This window comes from Cebus imitator, unplaced genomic scaffold (assembly GCF_001604975.1).
Source record: "Cebus imitator isolate Cc_AM_T3 unplaced genomic scaffold, Cebus_imitator-1.0 Scaffold697, whole genome shotgun sequence".
In the NCBI taxonomy this organism is placed as follows: domain Eukaryota; kingdom Metazoa; phylum Chordata; class Mammalia; order Primates; family Cebidae; genus Cebus; species Cebus imitator.
In genome coordinates, this window is record NW_016108012.1 from 399,615 (window position 1) to 408,426 (window position 8,812).

General features: G+C 35.9%; 1 non-coding gene across 1 annotated transcript; it reads right to left on the reverse strand.

Annotated features, from left to right (window-relative positions):
• Positions 1 to 634: 634 nt before the first annotated feature.
• Positions 635 to 742, reverse strand: LOC119469534. Its single transcript, XR_005198355.1, has one exon. It is a non-coding gene; the product is annotated as a U6 spliceosomal RNA (small nuclear RNA).
• Positions 743 to 8,812: the final 8,070 nt, after the last annotated feature.

Here is an 8,812-nt window from a genome sequence, read left to right on the forward strand (position 1 = left end):
ACAGTAGCAAAGACATGGAATCATCTAAATGTCCATCAGTGGTAGCCTGGATACCAAAAATATGGTACGTATACACCACAGAGTACTATGCAGCCATAAAAAGAGTGATATCATGTCCTTTGCAGGAACATGAATGGAACTGGAGTCCATAATCCTTAGCAAACTAACACAGGAACAGAAAACCAAATATTGCATGTTCTCACTTATAAGTGGGAGCTAAATGATAAGAAAACATGGACACATAGAGGAGAAAAACAGACACTGGGGCCCACCAGATGGTGGAGGATGGGAGGTGGGAGAGGATCAGGGATAATAACAAATACTAGGCTTAATACCAGGGTCACAAAAATTTCTGTACAACACACACCTATGGCACAGATTTACCTGTATAACAAACCTGCTTGTGTACCCCTGAACTGAAAATAAAAGTTAAGAAAAATAAATAGCTTTTTGAATAAATGAATCAGAGAGAAATAAAGACAAATGTGTACAAATGCATAGAAGTTTAAGATGGAAAATTATTTTTTTCAAGTTTTGCACATATATATCTGGATATATGTGCAAATGAGTTATCAAAGTCAACAGTTTTGATATATTTTAGTCATATTCTATCTAAATTAATTTGGTTACAATAATGATAGTTCACATTCTCATAGCAGTTTATGATTTTCCTTGCGCAGGGGCCATGCTAATCTTCTCTGTATCGTTCCAATTTTAGTATATGTGCTGCCGAAGCGAGCACAGTTTATGATTTTCAAAGCGCTTTCCATATAGTATTTTATATGGTTTTTACATCCACTGATATTATTGCTATAATTCTTCTTCTCATGTGAGGGACCAAGACCCAGTTTCATGCCAAACATTATGTATCAAGTGAGTGTCAAATCCTGAAGGGTACTCCAGGTATTATTCTATCAAGTCTATTTTCCTTTCTTAAACACACTGTCCCTGTGATTCCTCATTATTTGTCATGATTACAGTTATGCAGTAAATTTCTATTAGCCACACAGCATTAATTGAAATCTATCTTATAAAGAATGACAAAATGATCAAGCAAGTGAATATGATTAAAATACTTAAGAAAGTTTTTATTCATAAAAAAACTACAGAAACACTTATGTACTCAAAAAGTCCATCAATGCCTTTAGTATGAGCTTTGCTCAGTGTCCTTAAGACTCAAACTTGTATACGTGATGCTGCAATTGCTCCTCCAGTTGCAGTAGTAGTAGTAGTAGTAGTAGTAGACCTCACTATGTTGCTTTTTTTACCTTTTTATTTGCTGGAATCTCTTTCTACCTAACCACCAAAATAAGAAAATTGAGATACATGCTTAGTTCCTACTTTTTCCAGCCTCACCACTATAACCAATTAGTGATGAAATCCAATTAATTTTATTTAGCAAATATTTCTTGACTATATATACTTTCCAGTGCAATTCTCACTGCAGTAATTCAGGATCTCCTTATCTTTCACTTGGCCTCTAGTGACAGCTTCTTTACTTTACTCCTTTAAACAGTCTCAGACAAGTCTCTAATATATTCTCCATGGAATCATACATCTGTATCCCAGAGGATACAACCTAATTGTATCCTCTTCAGTAAAGGAACAGATAAATATGTATTTTAGGTTTGGGGCCATATGAGCTATGTCATAAATACTAAACTCTGCCATTATAGTACAAAAGCATACATAGACAATATATAAAAAAATGAGTGTGACTATGTTTCAACAAAGTTTTATTAGTAAAACAGGTTGTGCGTCAAATTTGGCCCATAGGCCATAGTTGTCAATGCCTGTTCTTAGAGAATAGAGCCCTTGTTTTCATTTATACCATCAGCATCTAAAAGCACATAATAGGAGCTGTACAATAGTTAAACCTTTACAATAAAGTAAAAATTTATTGAAAAATAAATTACTAATTCCAAAAAAGGAATAGTGGATGACAAAAAGTCAAATGTCATCTCCAAGAACCTTTGTATATAAACTGATACATTAAGTTACTCATTCACTAGGAAAGAAATTGTCCAAAAGAAAAAAGTTATAATCTTCATATTGTATATAATACGTTTAAATTCTCTGTAAGGTAGTTTGAGTGTTTGATAAGACCTGGGCTGGAGATGTAAATTTTGGAGTCAGTAACAGAACAGTCATGCACTGAGAAAGTCAGTGAGTAGAATCAAAATGCATGAATAAAAAGTACCAGGAATTATGGGCATGGTGGCTCATGCCTGTAATCCCACACTTTGTGAGGCCGAGGTGGGTGGATCACTTGAGGTCAGGAGTTTGAAACCAGTATGGCTAACATGGTGAAATCCTGTCTCTACTAAAAATGCTAAAATTAGTAGGGCATGGTGGCAGGCACCTGTAATTCCAGCTATTCGGGAAGCTGAGGCAGGAGAATCACTTGAATCCGTGAGGCAGAAGTTGTAGTGAGTAGAAATCTGCGGAGATTGCACTACTGCACTCCAGCCTGAGCAACAGAGTGAGACACTGTCTCAAAAAAACCAAAAAACAACAACAACTACAACAACAACAACAACAAAAAAACTAAAAAAAGGACCATGAATATAAGGAAAGGAGAATACCTACTTCTAAAGGGCTACAAATGAAACTAAATTATTCCTAGAGAAGTCTGAGGAATAGCTGAAAATGAAAGAATTTCGAAGAGAATAATTTAATGAGAGTCAGGGGTGAAAATATTTGGAGAGTAAAGAACTCTGCAACAATGGTAAATGCCTCTAAAATATTAAGTTAATCTGATAAAAGTACTCATGGATTTAGAATTAAGGAGTCATGAAACACCTTAATTTAGTGCAATATAAGAAACAAATGGTGATAGTGGATAAGAGATAAGAAAGTAAAGGTGGTGAGGGTATAGTATTTTAAAACAAAGAAAAAGAAAACTGAGCTATTATAAGTTTCAATATTGTCAAAGAATTGTTTAATTCTTTTCTCATTTATTTATAACTTTCTATAAGATGGGAAAGTACTATGCATGTGTAAATTGTTATAAGTCAATACATAAGAATAAATCAAATATTCTACAAAATTAGGGAAAATGATAGATAAAGTCCTCAAAACAGAGAATGGGGAAAATAGCTATAACAAAGTTGTCTTAAGACAGCAGAAGAAACACATCTTCATTGGAAACTATCAGCAGAAGGTAAAGATAGAAATAAAGAGATACATTAAAGGTTAATAAGAAGCCAAAAGAGTCAGATAATAGTCTTGATTTTTCATGAAGAAAAAGAAAATAATAAAGTAAGCTTAATAGCTGAGAAAAAGACAGAAAAGAGGAATTATTTAGAGCCTAAGGAAATACAAGTTTCAAATAGCTTTTGAGGGAGATGGGAAATGTTAATCATTAAATATGTGTAATAAGATTGCAGAATAGTATGGAGGGCATAGTTATGAGTAAATCGTAAATCTCTAATGACACAACTCTGCAGTGTTAGAAGATTTTCTTTTGCATCATTCAGCAGCAGGATATGGTTTCTAAGAAATACGTTTAAAATTATCATGATTGGGCATTTGGAAAGTATACGAAACCAAAGAGCAATAAAGTAAAGGAAATGATGCTGCATAAGTTGCCAGTGTCACAGTGACAGAATCAAAGCTGCAAGACAGCTGGTTAAAGTGAACATCAGGGACTGCAGATCACTGTGAAGCTAGGAATGTATCTTATAGAAATGAACAAGCATATCAGAAGGATAAGAAATTACTTTTAGAAGTGAAGTACTGAAATACTTACCTCAAAAGCAGAAAACATATGGTCAATGACAGAAACGAACTTTTAGCTTAATTATTGGTGACTGATGTAGGGTGCAGGCAAAGGGAAGCAAAACTCAAGACATCAAAAAAAAAAAAAAAAAAAAAAAAAAAAAAAAAAAAAAAAAAAAAAAGAAAAAAAAAAAAAAAAAAAAAAAAAAAAAAAAGAACAAGAAAAAGATAAAGATAAAGAAAAAAAGAAAGAAATGTGAAGCCAGGGTGTTATAATTGCAGTTTACTGCAGCCGACCCTGCATTATCTTGTCCCACCCCGTTTCCCTTACCAATGATCAGCCTTTTTGTTTCAACTTTTAACTGCCATCTTTTGCACATTATTAGTTTGAGGGTTTTTCCTAGCTTCTGGAGCCTGCTTTGTTACCTGTAAGGTAGGTCAGAAGGGCTGAGAAATTAGGCCCTTCTTCTCCCTAAAGCTCTTAAACAATGAGAGACCAGCTACCTCACTTCTTCAGTAGGTGTAACTCATCTTTGCTTGCCAGATTTCTCTAGTATAAATCAGTTTCATTCTTCAGTGGTAAGCTAGCTTGAAAACAAACCCATTGCAGGTTCTGTTCTCTTCCTTGACTAAGTTATTTCTCTTCCCTCACCTTTTAATCTTAAAGTTCTGTTTTAGTCAGAAGATAACTTCAATAAGGAGTGTTAAATGGTATACATTTACACATGTGGGTTGAAATAGAAAAGTTTGAAAAGCAAATAGGTAACTATAAAAAGTGGTTGATATAGCCCCTTTTCCTAGTGACATTAATACATGCCAGTTCTTCACTGGAGAAGAACAAAGGAAACATGGCTCAAAGAACAAGCCCATAGTAATTCAACAGACATTTATTGAATACCTACTATGTACTGGGAATAAGCTAGATTTCAGAGACACAAAAATAAGATAACATTAATGTTCTGAATGTTTTTGCAGGCTATTACATGTGTTAAACCTGTAATCAGAAATTTCTGATGAATTATAAAAGGAATGACTAAAACACAAATAGTGAATTGGCATAGAGGAAACATACCTTAAAATCCTGGAAAGTCAGAGACTTCATGAAAAGGATGTTAAACAAAACCAGGGCCACACAGAAGTTAAAGGAGTGCAGATACATTTTATTATTAAAAACTACTGCAGGCTGGGCACGGTGGCTCACGCCTGTAATCCCAGTATTTTGGGAGGTTGAGGTGGGTGGATCGTCTGAGGTCAGGAGTTCGCGACCAGCTTGGCCAACATGGAGAAACCCTGCCTCTAGTAAAACATACAAAATTATCAGGGCATGGTGGCGGTTGCCTGTAATCCCAGCTACTCAGGAGACTGAGACAGGAGAATCGCTTGAAGCCAGGAGGTGGAGGTTGCAGTGAGCCAAGATCATGCCATTGCACTCCAGCCTGGGCAACAAGAGTGAAACTCCATCTCAAATAAATAAATACATAAATAAATACTATTGCAATAAGGGGAAAATCTCTGGTAGAGAACTGAGCTCACTCATCAATATAGCAGGGACAAGCAGGGATTTATAGACAATGAGCAGAATGGGAATCAGAGGATGGAAAATTACTAAGAGGAAATATGAGTTCAGTAATTGAGGATGATTGAATATCAAGAGTAGGGTATTCTTTCTAAACCCACTGAGCAAGATTCTTGCTAAAACTGGGTGATGCAAGCCCAGTAAAGACTGCTGCCAAGGTTGAGACCTAGACAGCTTACAGGAGCCTGATCAAAGTTTAGTCAAGGAGAGAATCTTAGAGGTGACCTCCAAATTAAATTTGACAATTAAGTGTTGTTAACCAGGTGAAGGGGTAGAGGTAAAAGGGGTGGCTACTTTATGAAGAGAGGACATATAGTGCCACATAGGGTAAAAATGGCAGGATAAGTGTAAGAAATTACAAGCAGTTTAGTGCTTCTGGAATTTTGACAGGTGAAAAGATATAAACATTTTGGGATGCCAAATGGGGTGCAAAATCATTACTTACATGTCAGTTCATGGAGGTTGTTAATCTATTTTCAGGCGATGGAGTTTCAATGAGGAAATCTGAATAAACAAAAGAATCACCTCTATTAGAGCATAGAATTGTATATGCGTTTGGGTGTGTGTATGTGTATGTGAGAAAAAGAGATGTTAATAAATGTACCAATAAATTTATAAATAAGGAAAATAGCAGAGATTGCTGGAGAACATATATTCAGTGAAGTGATAATATATGGGTGATTGCTTTATATGTGTTCATTTAGTAAACCATTACTGTAAAAGAAGAATTTCAGGAGAAATTTAAATGATAAGAAGAAGCCAGTTATTTGAAGATACAGACTACTGCATTAAAAGCCAGAGGAAATAGCTAGTGCAAAGGGCCTGTGAGGATTTATTTTGCTTTGCCTGAAGAATAGGAATAAAGACAAGGCAACTGGATGACATTGGGTAGGAAAGGGCATAAAAATAAATTTACTTGGATAGTAGGAACATTCTATTCAAAAAGGGTTATTTAAGGAAGAATAATGAGACCCCCCAGAGAGGTAAACACCTTAATCTCTGTAACCTGCAACTATGATACATTACATGGTAAAGATGAATTAAAGTTTATAACCTGCTAATCTCAAAATAGTTTACCCTAGATTATTTGTGTGGGCCCAGTGTAATCACAGGCATCTTTAAAAATGAATAAAGAAGTAAAAAGAGAGTCAATGGAATATATGACTATGAAAGAACGACACAGAGAGATGTAATGTTGCTGGATTTGAAGGTGGAGAAGGGCCGTGAGCTAGGACTGTGAGTAGTCACTAGAAGCTTAAAAAAAAAAAAAAAAAAGGAAATGAGGATACCCCTTAAAGCCTCTGGAATAGAACAAAGCTTTGCCAACAGCTTAATAATGGGTTCAGGGAGACCTAGGTTAAACTTCTCATCTCATACTATAGGACAAATTTCTGTTGTTTCAATCTACTAATTTTGTGGTAATTTGTTACAGCAGTAATAAAGTAATGCTGTTAGCAAGCAAGGGGATTGCAATATCTGCATATGGTTTTAAAGGCCCTTCTTATGGTTACTGTATGGACAGTGGATTGTGGTACAAAATCAAGGAGGCTAGTTATGAGTTGTCTCCCACAGTTCAAGTGCAAAATGGACAAATTGAACAAGAGTATTCAGAAAACACATAAAGAGAAGTGGATGGGTTTGGGATATATTTTGGAATTAGAATTGAGGTAGTTTGCTCATTGATTGCATTTGAGGAGTGAAATAAAAGTAACTATCCAGGAAAATGCATACATTTTAACATTGCACATTATGGTGTATTTTATCGAAGTGGGAAGAAAGTGCAAAGGGTGTTCTGGAAGTACATGAGGAGTGCTGTGACTGCAGTGCTATTTTTCATGCTCACGGTTTTGTCAAACAATCAGTTGGACATATAAATCAGAATTTATGAGGAGAGGTCAAATACGTAAGTTTACATTTGAGAATCATAAGTATACAGATGTTTTAAAAGCCATAGTTCCAGATTCAGGCACCAAGGGAGAATATTTTTTCAAGAGAAAAGAAGGAGATGTGGTTCATAGCCATGGGACACTTCAAAAATGAACAGTAAAAGAGAATATAAGAAAGTGAGGTGCCTAGAAAGAGTGGTCAGGGATGTAGGAAGACAATAAGAGTTGTATGACGCCAAGTGTTTCTAGAAGAATATGGTCTCTAATACTGCCGAGAATTTAGAAGATAAGACAAAACCATTGTATAGAGGTCATTAGGGATCTTGACAAAAATCTCAGTGAAGCAATAGGAGCAGGAACCCAACTAAATTGAGCTGAGACTAGACTGAGATACCACACAAAGAGTAGAAAGTGATTTAATGGCAGTCATGTCAATAAATCAGGCTATTAAGGGAAACATCAGTCTGACATAATAATTATAGTAAGGTGTCAATAAAATAATTCTCCTGAAACACAAATGAAGGATTTTATATATTAATTTTTCTGTTCCCGCCTTATACAGAAAGACAGCCCTTAACTTGTTTTTCATCTCAAGGACATTCATTAATTATTCAATGATTTTTTATTTGCCCATGAATTTTCAGTAAATGTTTATTGAGCACATATAAGTGACACTGAGTTATTATCTAGAGATAAGTCAGATACGTAAGTTTATATTTAGGTGTCATAAGCATAAAGAAGACATGTATAAAATATACAGAGGATTTTACAGTTTCAGGTGTTACATTCACGTCTTTTGTCCATTTTGAGTTGATCTTTATGTATAGTGTAAAAAAAAGATCTGCTTTCATTTTTATATGCATGTGGATATCCAGTTTTCCCAGCACCATTTATTAAAGCAAGTTTCCTTTTTCCATTGCATGTTCTTGATGGCTTTGTTGAAAATGAATTGACTAAATACTTGGTTTTATTTCTAGACTTTCTGTTCTGTTCCATGGGTCTATGTGTCTATTTTTATGCCAGTACCACAGTCTTTTGATTATGATAGCATTATCATGTATTTTGAAATCAGAAAATGTGATGCCTTCAGCTTTGTTATTTTTGCTTGAGATGGCTTTGACTATTCATGTTCTTTTCTAGTTTAATAAAATTTTAGGGCGGATTGGGCGGCCAAGATGGCCAAATAGGAACAGTCCCAGAGCTATGCAGAGGGCGAGTAATCTCTGCATTCCCAACCTAGGTACCAGGTGCATCTCAATGGGACTGGTTGGGCAGTGGGTATAGCCCAATGAGGGCGAACTGAACAGGGTGGGGTGCTGCCTTACCCAGAAAGTGTAATGAACTGGAGGACCCTCCCCTACACAATGGAGGCCATTGAGGGGCTTTTCCAGTACTCTGGCACTCCAGTTCAGATACTGCACTTCTCCCACCATTTTTACAGCCCAGAGACCAGGATATTCCCATCCACCAGCCGAGAAGCACCATAGGTTTCCAGAATGGCTGATTTAGCCAGTGCAGCTGGTTTCCAGCACAAAAACCTGCACAAATCTAGGTGGCCATTTTACTTGTGCCTGGAACACCTGAGAGACAGAGCTACCCATTCACCTGAAAAAGAGGGGGCTGAAAGCAG